Source organism: the organism of the source record quoted next, unplaced genomic scaffold (assembly GCF_019419815.1).
Source record: "Pyrus x bretschneideri cultivar Hongxiangsu unplaced genomic scaffold, Pyrus_bretschneideri_v1 Contig31, whole genome shotgun sequence".
NCBI lineage: Eukaryota > Viridiplantae > Streptophyta > Magnoliopsida > Rosales > Rosaceae > Pyrus > Pyrus x bretschneideri.
Window position 1 is genome coordinate 2,139,422 of NW_025999624.1, and position 13,803 is coordinate 2,153,224.

Genomic DNA, 13,803 nt, shown 5'->3' on the forward strand with positions numbered 1-13,803 from the left:
AGAGTGGAGAGAGTGTTCGTGTGGAAAGACGACAAGGTGAATGACAAGATGGTATGGTCTGGCTTGCTAGAATGGCCATCGTCGTGAGTGGTTAACGGTGGTGTTGGCCACTGCAACTTCTCAGTGTTTCATTGAGAGAGAAAAGAGTTGTTAAGAAGAAAGGTCAAGAAAGAAATGAGAGGGAATATGAGAGAACAGACGAGAGAGTGACAGAGTGATATGGTTACCCGAGGACATGCCGGAGTACGCAGCAAACGACGATGGGGCTCTTTGCCTTACGTTGCATAGAGAGAGTTTGAAGATGAGAGATGATGGGTGAGAGAATACGAAATAGAGGTTCGAGAGAAAGATGAGGGGTGAGAGAGAGAGAGAGAGAATCACGGCAGTCGACAGTGGTTCATGATTAATCCTGATGGTCGTGCTTGCCGTTCCGACCAGAGTAGTGCAGTGTGACTTCTGTGTTTGTACAAAGAGAGATGAAAATTAGTTGAGAGGAAGAGAGAGTATGAAGAGAGAGAGAGAGACGTGACCAATGAATGAATAGCCTAGAAAATGGGGGACACAGAAGAGAGGGAATAGTATAGGGTGTGGGCCCCACGGGCGAAAATGAATTATTAAAATATTTAAATTATCAAATCGGAAAATAATAATATAATAATTTAATAATTTAAAAAAAAGTATAAAATATAAAATAGTAATTTTTCACAAAACTATTTTTCAAATTCATAGTTCTGTAAAATCTTCATCATAACTCTAATTTTGACTCCGCTTACGCCTACGCATTCGTATTATTGCGTACTACACAAATACGCCAAAAGAACAAGTCATACGTCTCTCTAAAAAATGGTCAATGAAAGTTAAAATCCTTGCTTGTAGGGGCATTTTCATCAATTCACACTTTTAAAATTTCTAAAATCATAGAATTAGGAATAGGTTGTCACATGCGATAGGTGAAAGGTTTCATATGGAAACATTAGAGGCCGACGGCGTCATAGGGGCGAGCATGAATCACAAGTGTCGAGGTTTAGGCCGTCGTCTGGAATTTTGAAAAGTGAGACAGTGGAAAATGGCTAGGGAGGCTCCAGGAATCTCAATGGGTATCTAAAGAAATTCGATGAAGTGTTTCGACCGGAAAATTGATCTCCATCATTGAGATCGATGGTGGTGGACAAATTCTGGCATCACCACTCTCCTATAATCACTGAGATTTGGTGATGAGTGCGGCTACGGGCACAGTCCTCGATTCTGTTGAGGTGCAAAAGGCTAGAGGAAGAAGACGTCTAAAATGATGTCGTTCTGTGCTGGGGCCATAAGCTATATGGCTCAACTGGGCTTGGCTCAGCCGTGGGCTGCAAGCCATGGTTTAGACACAGGCCAACGCGAGCTTAGTGCTCAAGCACTAGGCTCTCATAGATCAGGCCCAAATCTGAAACATATATATATATATATCCGTGTTTTCAGGCCCTAGTCGAGTTCTAGGGTTTTATTCTTTCTTTTTGCTTTCTTTATTCACACATATTTAATTCACATAATAAGACTGTTATGAATATAATGCATAAACAATTTATGTAGAATCTAAAATTTGTAAATCATAAAGTTGGGTCATGCATTATGGTAAAGGTTCATGCAATCAAGGCTGAAAAATTATTGAGATAAACACCGTTGTTTTAGAAAAACCTGGATTGCGTGATGAATATTATGAACGGGTTTATAGAAATTCTTTCTTCAATTTCGGCTTTCATCTTCAAGCTGGATTGCGTGATGAATATTGTGAATAGGTTCATAGAAATTCTTTCTTCAATTTCGGCTTTCATCTTCAAACTTGTATCACGTTCAACATAAGAAAAGAAAATAAATTGAATCAATAAAAGTATACAAATTCAATAAAATCAAAATTTAATCAATTAAAAATAATTGAAACGTAATACTCCCCTGATTGAACATGAATAAAGTCTTTTTAGCACAGTGTGAAGAGCGTGCAGATAACATGTTGTGGCCTATATTTAAATGAGGGGTGTCGCCTAGAGAGAAAGATAGTGGAGAATAGGCTTGAGGAATTATGTATTAATTCCCCAGTCCTTGTGCCTTTATTTATAGTAATAAGGAGGAGAGAAACTTGCTCTCCAAGTAATACAAAGTCTACTAGGAAAGATCTTCTAAATTCCAAAGGATTATTAATCTATCTCTACGTAGGATTTACATAATCACAATATTGATAAGAACATATGTCACAACAATATATATATATATATATATATATTATTTTATACATTAAACTCAAATCTTAGACTTCATATTTATATGATTTGGGCATAACTTTTTCCGTTTGCTTAGATCATGTACATTGGCTCATTGAAGATTCATTGTTATCTTGTTATCTTGGAGGAGCTGATTTTCCTCGAGATCATATTTGCATTTCTACATTTCTAAAGTGACAAGGATAACCTATAGCCTTCATTACTTAGAAGCCAAATCTACAAGGGAGAGAATCTTTGTTAGGTACTTAGCTACCACATAGAGAATATGATATATTCTTAACTGATTAAGCTTGATTGTACTTATTTGACAGCTTTTTACTATATCTTGTTCTTAGGTGTGGTCTGCTGAATGACCCCCAATTTTCCAAGTGGAGGTTTCTAGTAATCAATCTTGTTACATATCTAGTTCTTGTTTTTTACTCACTTTGTGTTTACATACAATTTGGATATATTGCTTGAGTGAGAAGTTTCAAGTGTAAAGTGTATTATTCATTACTGCGAGGAATCAAATCTTGCTTATTGTAAACTGTTAGCCTTTAATGAATCTGAGCAAGATCTATCCTCCCATTCATTTGCATTATTTGTTTGCAGTGTGGTTTTTAGCTTTAAAGAGTAAGAGGCTTAAAACCTATTTTTATTTGCCTCGGAATTTTCGCATCAGTAACTACTCCTTGTGTTAGGATGCCAAGTGGCATCATCACAATGTGCCAAATGCACTGTCAAGATGACAGAATATTAGTAGATAAGGTTGGTTTGTTAGAAGTTGTTAGAAGGTAGCTTATGGAGTAAGCTAGGAAAGTTACTATATAAGGAATGAGTTGTAATAATTATACAGTTATATTGTAATGTTGATTGGTTAATGCACGATATTACCATACAATTGTGAAGATGTAGAAAAGGTTTCTAATATTGGTATCAGCCAATCCAGGATTCTTCTCGATCCTTCAATGTTGTATGACTCGCCAAGTTTCCCAGAAAGCTATGGAATTCAGAATTTCTAATCTGGAAACCATGATCGCCGATCTCAAAATTGAGTTCAAGAACAGTCAATAGATGATTCTGATGCAGCTACAATCATTGGCAGCCAAGGGTAACGATGGTTCTTGCTGCAAGTCTTATGAAGCTATGTCGATGAATTTGAACCTACAGGATGGAGTAAACCCTACTTTTGGCCCCAATTATGGTCGTCAGGATTATGGTCAGAATCCTACCTAGCAAGTGCAATCTCCGTTCTTGAAGATGGACTTCCTAAGATTCATGGAGGGTGATGACCCTTTGGGATGGGTTTATAAAACTGAGCACTACTTTAAATTCTTCAACATTGAAGACTCAAAGAAAGTAAATGGCGTCTTTCCACATGGAGGGTGAAGCTCTCCAATGGTTCCAGTGGGCAAAGTGTCTCACAAATTACTCAACTTGGGAAAATTTCATGAAGATCTTTTGTCAAAAATTCGGACCCTTTGAGTTTGAAGATTTTGCAGAGAATTTGGTTAAGTTAAAGCAGACAGGAACTCTTTGAGATTATATCTTGGATTTTTGTCGACTATCCAATCGCACAAAAGATATAAGTCTTACTCTTCTCAAATCTTATTTCATTGGTGGGTTAAAAGCAGAATTGAGGTATGATGTGAAGCTTCTTAAACCTAAAGATGTTCTTGAAGCTTTTGCATTTGCCCAACAAATTGATGCCAATCTCTTAGATTTAAAGGTAAAATCTTGGCACAAATCACCCATAATTCAACCCAGTTTTCAATCACTAGTCTTGGAAAATGCCACTAATCAAGCAATGGTTGATAATCGTCCTAAGTTTAACAATGTTCGAAGGTTAACGCCTGAAGAAGTAGACCACTATAGGACAAATAGGTTATGTTTTCACTACAAAGAGAAATATGTAAGGGGTCACTCTTGTGAGGATAAGCAATTACTGCTTATTGATGTTCAAGATGTTCAAAATCCTGAGATTGCAGAAGTAGAAAATGAAGCTTGGAAAATGAAGAACTAGAAATTACTACATGTGCTTTAATCAGCACTCTTGCACCTTCTACAATTAATACCGTGAAAGTTTCTGGATTTATCAAGAACTATCCTATTACAATTCTTATTGATTAGGCAACTCTCATAATTTTGTTGATATTGGTTTAGTTAAGAGATTGACTGGACACACTTTTAATATAAAGATTGTAGAGTGGCTATAAAAGATACCTTGGCTCAAACCATTGTTAAAACTCAGGATTTCAGTTGCACTACATATGTTTATGCAGATCCTTTAGAGCGTTGTGAAGTGGTATTAGGAGTTCAATGGCTTCGAACCCTTGGACCAATTCTATGGGACTTTGACAAGCTCTACATGCAATTTTCAAGGGGTTCTCAGACCTTATGTATTACTAGTCAAGGGTCATCTCTCACTAAAATTGAAGATATATTAGCTTTTCAAATGCAAAAGCTTCTACTGCAAGAAAGTATAGTAAGAGTAGTTCTTTACCTTATGGAAACTGATTTTTCCTAATTGCATTATGTGGAAAATTCTATGGTGGATCAACACTATGAGCATCTCACTGAGCTTCAACAACACGAATTACATTTCTTATTGGAGGAATTTGAGGTATTGTTTTCAACTCCTAGCACTTTACCTCCAAATAGAGTTCATGATCACATAAAACCCTTAATTAAAGGCAGCAAACCTCCAAATAGTAAACTTATAGATATGGCCATGTGCAGAAAATTAAGATTGAGAAATATGTTCAAGAATTATTGAAAGCGTGTTTCATAAGAGTTAGTAATAGCACTTACTCATCTCCAATCATTTTAGTTAGAAAAAAGAGGGTACTTGGAGGATATGCATGGATTATAAAGGTCTTAATTGGATCACTATCAAGGATAAATTCCCAATTCCTCTTATTGATGAGCTTTTGGATGAACTGTTTGGTGCTCATTATTTTTCTAAATTTGATTTGAGAGCTGGTTACCATCAAATAAGGATGCACCTTAATGATCTAGAGAAGACAACTTTTTAGAACACATGATGGCCACTATGAATTTTTGGTTATGCCATTTGGTTTAACCAATGCACCTGCTGCATTTCAATGTTTTATGAATGAAATCTTTATGCCCTATCTCATGAAGTGTATATGAGTATAGTTTTATGATATATTGGTGTATAGTTCAACTTGGGAATCTCATATACAGCACTTGAGAATAGTGTTTGAAATTTTGCAAAATCACAGTTTGTTTGTTAAGAATTCTAATTGTGCATTTGGAACAGATAAGGTGGAATACTTGGGTCATATTGTATCCAAGGAAGGTGTGGCTGTAGATTCTACAAAATTAAACTCATATACCCAATTCTGTTAAAATGTTGATAGGGTTTTTAGATTTAACTGGATAACACAAAAAGTTCATTCCCCATTTTGGAAAAATCATTGGTCCATTAACAACCTTAACCAAGAAAGACAATTTTAAATGGAATGATGAAGCTACAAGGGCATTTCATACTCTTAAAGAAGTCATGTTGTCAACTCAAGTCTTCACTTTATCAGATTTTTGCAAACCTTTCATTATTGAGGGTGATGCTTCTGGGCAAGGTATAGGTGCAATATTGCAGCAGGATGGAAAACCTATTGCTTTCACAAGCAAGGCTGAGTCCTAGGTTTCAAGCTCTTTCAGCTTATGAAAGATAGATGCTGGCTATCATTCATGCAATTCACAAGTGGCATTCTTATTTGGTGGGCATTCACTTCATAATTCAAACTAATCGTCATAGTTTGCATTAATTTTTTTTACAAGGAATGGCTTATACTCAATTCCAACTGAAATGGGTGACCAACCTCATGGGATTCGATTATGAAATTCAATATAGACAAGGGTGTGACAACCAATTGCTGATGTTTTATCCAGAAGTCCATTAGTTACTAATCTTTCCTTAAATCAGGACTTCAGTCTGGAATGTTCGGCTATATCATATCCTTTTTCAACTTAGATTGATGATCTCATAAGACATTGAGAAAGATACTTGGATCATTAAGAAAACTCAGAAGGGTATGGCTACTTCATCTGAGTTAGCACCAGACCACTAAGGAAGGCAGACCTCGTCATTCTTTGCATCACCAGACCACTAATGAAGTGCAAAACAAGCATTCCAAGATTAAGGTTGTGAGGATGTTGATCACCTAAATGTTAACGATGGTGTCCCAATAATTGTTGCCAATGGGCCAAGCTGTCACCAAAGGTGATCTCGATCCAGGTTCAATTCGGTAAATGGTGTCGAAGTGTGTAAAGATGGGTGTATTAAGATTTTTTTTTTTTTTTTTTTTAGAGAATAGAGAACGAATGAGGTAGAGAAATGTGGACTGGGATTAGAAGTGATTACAAGACTGGGTTTTTGGGTTAACAATTTTTTATTAACTATTAAATTATTAAGCCTATTTGTAATTTTTTTTTTTTTAATTTAATTAAACTTGTGTGACCCATTTATGTGTCACATCAGCACATAACAGAATTTTTTATAGAATTGTGATAGAATGACTACATTGATTTGAGACACTTACTTGCGGGACTACATTGATCAATTTTCAATTTTAGCGACCATTTTGATGTCGTGGGTCAATTTCAAGGACCATTTATGAGGAAAAGGACTTATGGATGTGCCACATCAGCACTGAACAGAATTTTTAATAGAATTGTAACGGAAGGACCACATTTATTTGCAACACCTATTTTCAGGAACTACATTGATTGATTTTCAACTTCAGGGACCATCTTGATGATGATTTCAAGGACCATTTGTGATAAAAAAAATCCAAAAAGATATTAAAGATATAGTAGCTTCTTGTATAGTATGTCAAGAACACAAGTATGGGACACTCTCTTCTTCTAGTTTTCTTCAGTCTCTACCTATTCCCTCTAAGGTGTGGATTGATATTTCAATGGATTTCATAGTAGGACTTCTTCCATGTAAAGGTAAAACTAACATTTGGGTGGTTTTAGATTGATTATCAAAGTATGCACATTTCTTAGCATTATCTAATCCATTTACAACTACTAGGATTGCTCAACTCTTTGTTGACAACATTTTTAAGTTACATGGCATGCCCAACTCTATTGTTAGTGATATAGGGATCCCATATTTTTTAGAAAATTTTGGAATGAGTTCTTTGCATTACAAGGATCAGCTTTATGGTATCGTTTTGGTTATCACCCACAAATAGATGGCCAAATTGAAGTCTGAACAGATGCTTGGAAACCTATCTTAGGTGTTTTTGTAGCTTGCAACCTAAGAAATGTGCTCTGGCTGCTATGGGCTGAGTGGAGCTACAAAACAAGTTACCATAATGCCACTAAACAGACACCGTATGAAATAGTTTATCGTCAACCTCATCCAATTGTTTCTTCTCATGAATCTGGTACTACAAAAGTGGAGTCTATGGAGCAATGTTTGCAGGAAAAAAAATAAGATGTTATCCTTATTAAAGTCCAATTTAGAAGCTTCTTAGTGTAGGATGAAAGTGCAATATGACAAGAAAATGAAGGAGATGACTTTTGCAGAAGGAGATTGGGCACTCAGGTTCAACCTACTATGCCTTTACCAATTATCACTGGTACTTTGCAAGAGGTTACAGCTGCTATCTTGGATCGTAGAAGGGTTAAAGGGGTCATGTTGCTCAATACAATTATTGGTCCAATGGCAGAATTATGCTAAGGAGGATGCTACTTGGGAGCTCTATCAAGAATTGAAGTCCATTTTTCCAAAAGTTGCCCATCTGTGATGGTTTTGTTTTCATGAATTCTTTTGTTTTCACATTAGTACACAATTTCATTTGTTTATTGTTTCATTATAATAAGTTTGATTTCAAGGGGAGTATTGTTAGGATGCCAAGTGGCATCATCACAATGTGCCAAATGTACTGTCAAGATGACAGAATATTAGTAGATAAAGTTGGTTTGTTAGAAGTTGTTAGCAGGTAGCATATGGAGTAAGCTAGGAAAGTTACTATATAAGGAATGAGTTGTAATAATTAGGCAATTATGTTGTAATGTTGATTGGTTAATGCAAGATATTACCATACAATTGTGAAGATGTAGAGAAGGTTTCTAATATATTGTTTGACTTAGTTGATTGGTATAGTTCACATTTGTCCATTGATTTGGGAGCACCACATGATTTTCAATTGGTATCAGAGCTCTAGCTCTAGATATACATAGAGTGATATCGGGTTTGGTCACCTATATATTGATATTATGGATAAAGATAGAACTTCTATCAATAGTCCACCCCACTTCAATTTACAGGATGAGGAAGCTTATGGAGTGATCTGAGTGGTCAATAAGGACTCAAAACCTCACACCAAAATAGTGGATGGAGTGATATGAGTGGTCAATACTAGAACTCAATGCTTATAATTCCAATAAGAAAGCTAGAAACACTTGTTATTGCCTTGTCTTCTGTGAAATTTTCTCATATTCAGCATCTAAAAAATATCACATAGTAGTACTATGCAAGTCTAGTAATATTCATCTTCACTTGTAAGTAAAATGTCCTAAGTTTGATTCACATGAATGGTAAGGAAGTATTATATTTGTGTTGAGTTCGATAACAAGTTATTGACTATGCATGTCTAGTAGTATTCATTCCTCTTAAAGTATAATATTGTTCTACCAAAATCAATAAACAAATAAATCTCCAAATGCCAAATAGACATGGGATAAATTGAAGATAGTCCATGAAGGTGATAAGTAGGTTAAAGCCTTGAAGTTGCTGATGGTATTAGCTCAGTTTGCAAGCCATACCTTGCAAGAGCAAGGAGAAACAAAATCTTACTAGAAAGCGAAGAAAGAAAAGCTCTCCAAAAAATAAAGAGGAAAAGGTTGGAAACTAAGTGCCCGTTTGGTATTCTATCTAAAAATTTGATTGTTCATAAACCATTTTTTAAGAATATCACTTAAGAACACGCTTTTTTGGTCCCAATTTTTTTTTTTTTTAAATAGTTGTTTAATTAAATACTTGACGATATTTTTCTTTTAGTTGAATTCATATCTTGAGCACGAAATTGGAGGGGAGAGAGAGAGAGAGAAAAAAAAAAAGCGGCAGAAATTGGAGAGGAGAGAGGGCGAGGAAGGAGAGAAGATCCGAAGAGTGGAAGAAATTGGAGATGTATTGGTGTTTTTAACAAATTGCCTATGTTTTTAAGTTAGTCTTGAGCCGAGTTTTTAAAAATAGTTCAACCAAACAAGAATTAAAGGCTTAAAACTCAAAGGTGTTTATGAGTTTAGAAAGTTGGATTCAAGTTGAATACCAAATAGGCCCCAAAGGTTCTTTAGTTTAATTTTTGCTAAGATCTAGGGGTTAACCATGGATCCAAAGAGGATGTGTTATGGGTATTCTAAGTTAAGGGGAGAGAGGTTGGCCCATTGTGAGGTTTAGTCCATTCTCCCACCTCCTTAATATAAATAATTTCATTAGTTAAAAATAAAAATAAAAAATAAATAAAGTTAAGGGGAAAGGGAGTGAATTAGGAAAAAAAAAAAAAAAAGTGACAACAAATTTCAAAATTTGCATTCTTACGAATACGGTATTATTATAGGTGAAGACGACCCAACTGGTGGAGATGAGCCAATGGTGGATTCCATTCTCGAATTAGTGTTTGTTCTATATGCATGGTCTAGTAGGTGACATCTCATTCGACGAGTGATGTGGCCTCGCTTGCCAATGATGGTTTTTGTGCTCTCGCTTGCCGACCATGACATTGCGTGTGACTTGGTATAGGTCTACTTCATGCCGCCTTTGTGGCAGATTTGTATTGAGGTGCTTGTGCTGGTACGAAGGTTCTTATGCATGTGGTAGCCATTAGGAGTTTACTACTAAGCTTATTTGTGCGGATTATCTTCATATCAATATATTGGCCATTAGAGCATGTATTCATACAGAAACCCTTATTATTGTATTCTTGTGTGTTAATGAAAATTACTATTTCTTTAAAAAAAATTGAAAAAACTTATAGGATTGACTTGCTTAAATCACACTCTATGCTTCAACATAAGATTTCCAAATCATTCCGCAGAGTATTCTCATTCTCTTACTGAAGGTTAGAGATTTCTTATCATACCCTCATAATATGCCTTTGTGAGTCAAAATCTCCATCATTAGAACACACCCATATCAGTTAGCCAATGGAATACGCACAAGACAATTGTTGTGTCTCAGGTCGAATGATTGCTTGCATTAGTGCAACTTTTATAGTTTCTTGCAACAAACTCATTCTCTATTGAGCACCTGGACACTTGTCTTTTTGTCTCCACACTAACGGCTTGAATTAACCATCCTCCCAATTGATCGAACATAGTGTGTACTAGACTTGTCAAAATATCAGTATTCACCTAATAATCCTACAATTAGGAACAATTTAGGATATGATAGTTGGATAGAAGAACATCTTTAGATTACTTTTTCAACTATATATTATCCATATACTCATAGACTTATAAATGAAACATTTTTTGCGTTGGTATTTAATCATTTGTTTCAACGATAGATGACACACCCCAACCTGGAATGTCCACCTAGACTCCGAATCGAGTTGTGCTGGCCGACACCAAGAAAGTGACGAAGTCATAAAGTGTAGTGTGATGTGGAAATGTGAGTAAATTTAAACCTAAAAGTGCATAAATATAAAAGTGCGTTTATGAGCGGGAATGAACCCATTTCACACATGATGTCAGAGCATAAGCAAAGTACAATAAAAGTAAAAGAGGAATTATACCATCGAGAGTATTCCTATAACCACGGTTTGCCAGAAATCCTCGTCAACACGAAAGCTTTGCCACTAAAACTTGGACTGGCGAAAAACAAGGGTGAGTGGGCCTAAGAATAAAGCTTTGTAAAACCTTTTCAAAACGTAATAACTCATCGCCGTAAAACAAGTACAGTTTCCAAATATGACATATTACATGTAGTATGAAAATACTTAGCGTAAATAGTAATATCTTGAAATGCAATAGTTCACAATATTTGCATATAAAACATATAACTTCCAGAAATCACCATATCTCGAATAAACGAACATATACTATCAGGTGATCATCGACATATGCTGACACATGAGTTCATGTAGAGGTATTCTAACATGAATAGGACTAGGTGTAATAATGATTTATGCTTTAGTACTACAATCACGTGAAGACTAGCGCTATGTGCATCACATACGAGTCCTAATTGCCTATAACAATCTAGGACAGGACTGGCACATACAATGGATCCAAAGTGAGCATACGGTGCGATGTGAACATACAAGTGAAGCCTGGCCCTGGCCTAGGCGAGTACAAACACTAATATAGCACACAATGAGCAAGTAACGTAATTATAATCATGTAACAGTAAATCAATAATTCAATAATTCTAATCAACAATATACTATTCATAGCCATAAATCTAAGTTAGGAATCCCTTTATAGTAAGCCTTACATGTGCATCCCGTAGGATTATTTCATAATTTTCCAACAATACGAAATTTCTTATAAACGTTAATTTAATTATGGCAATCACATAGATAATTCATTAATAAATATATATGTGGAAACTAGCAAATATATATACTATATAAAAGAAAAGACCCATTCACAGACACTTGCAAATGTCATAGCCGTTCGAATTAGGAAAGTTGGAGTCTCCGAAAGTAATTGCACCTAATTATAATATCGGGACTCATTAGTAAAACTCCACTAAAATGATTAAATTTGAGAAAAAGGAGTGCGAATTTAGAATCAGGGTGTCAAAATACGTTAGGGAGGGTCCCAGGTAATTTTCGTAAAAAGTTAACAAAAAGTAAACGATCAACCCTAAAAAGTCAACCAACCCGCCCTAGCGGTCAACTACATTAAAACTTTGGAATTTCACTAAATGGATGCCAAAAATGGACTCGGGGCGTCGAAATTAGCCTAAGAAGGTTTCCAAGAAAATTTCAAAAAAAACGTCAACAAAAGTCAACTAATGGTCAACAGTTAACTTTAACGGAATATTCCTTACTAAATCTTAAATGAATCCAGGTCAGATCCGGGTTAGGGTTAACGGGTTATGGATTTGGACTGGTTCATAGATCAGGTTTTGGGCTTTTTTTTTATTCGGGTCGAGTTGACCTAGTTGGGCTCGTGGGTCGCACCCGCCGGACCCAATGAAGAAAAAGGCTAGATTTTTTATCAAAAAATTTCTCCAACTCCGTTTACCTTCAAATCTTGACCATTTCTCATAGTTTACCTACCAAAATGAAGCTTAAGAGGAAATGAATGGAATTATACCATACTAGGCCCCACCATGGCCGAAAAATGGCTGGAAAAGCCTACAACACTCTTGGCTCCGTCAGAAAATTTGGGAAGTTCTTCCTCGATGTGGTTCTGCTTTCAAACATCACTCATCACACTTAAATTTGATACCAAACGATGTAAAAGGAAGAGATAGGGGTTTCCCGAGGCTTACCCCAAGTCGGAAAGCAGAGATCTCGCCAGAGAACATGGTGTTGACGACCTGGGTTCGCGTTTGCAACTCGAGGTTTAGGTATTCGGTTTCATAGCCAAGAGACGAGGTAAGGCTTCGAGTTTGTGGTGGTGATGCTCGCTAAAGAGGATTGTGGGTGGTGGTGAGGTTCGCCGAAACACCGACGGCATGTGATGGTGTTGGTGCACACGGAGGAGAGATGGGGGACGAGAGAGAGGAAGAGTGAGTATGAGAGAAGAAGTGCCGAAAGAGATGAGTGTGGAAGAAAAGACACTTGGCAAGAGAGGAGTGGAGAGTTTGGTGTTGGTATGGGCCCCACGAGCCATAAAATCATTAAAATAAGTAAAATATCCCACCATAAAATATTAAAATATTCAAGGGCCAAAATTCAAAAATACAAAATTACTAAAGTACCCTCATGTTTGTATTTTCGTAATATCTTCATCGTAACTCCGAATTCGATTCCGCTTCTGCCTACGCGTTCGTATCATCGAGTACTTCGAGAATACGGTAAAATAATAGCTCATATGTGTTAGAAAATGATAGTTAAATAAAGTCAATAATCTCACCAAGAAGGGTTTTTTTCGTCAGTTCACTCTTTTAAAATTAATAAAATCGTAAAATGAGAGACGGGTTGCTACAATAGATGCCACACCTAAATCCATTGGTTGAGTTGCAAAACAAATACATCCAAGTATATATATCCTTACTCACCATATGTATTAGAGTCAATTAAAATTTAGGGTTAATCTCAGTTTACTACCCTAAAGTTTAGGGGTTATCAACATTTGGTACATGAAATTTTTTTCATCCTAGAGTCATACCTCAAGTCTTAATCTTGTGAAAGTTTTATACATCCGTTAAGTTTTCCGTTAGAACTTCTGTTAACTAATGACGTGGCACCCACATGGACAATAACTGAGCGCCATGTGTAAATATGGGCCCACTTTAATATTAAAAAATAAAAAATGAAAAAATAAAATAAAAACCCACTTGTCTTTTACGCCCCCAACCCCCTCCCTTTCTTCTTCCCTTTGCAACCTGCACCCTTTCTTCTCTCATCTG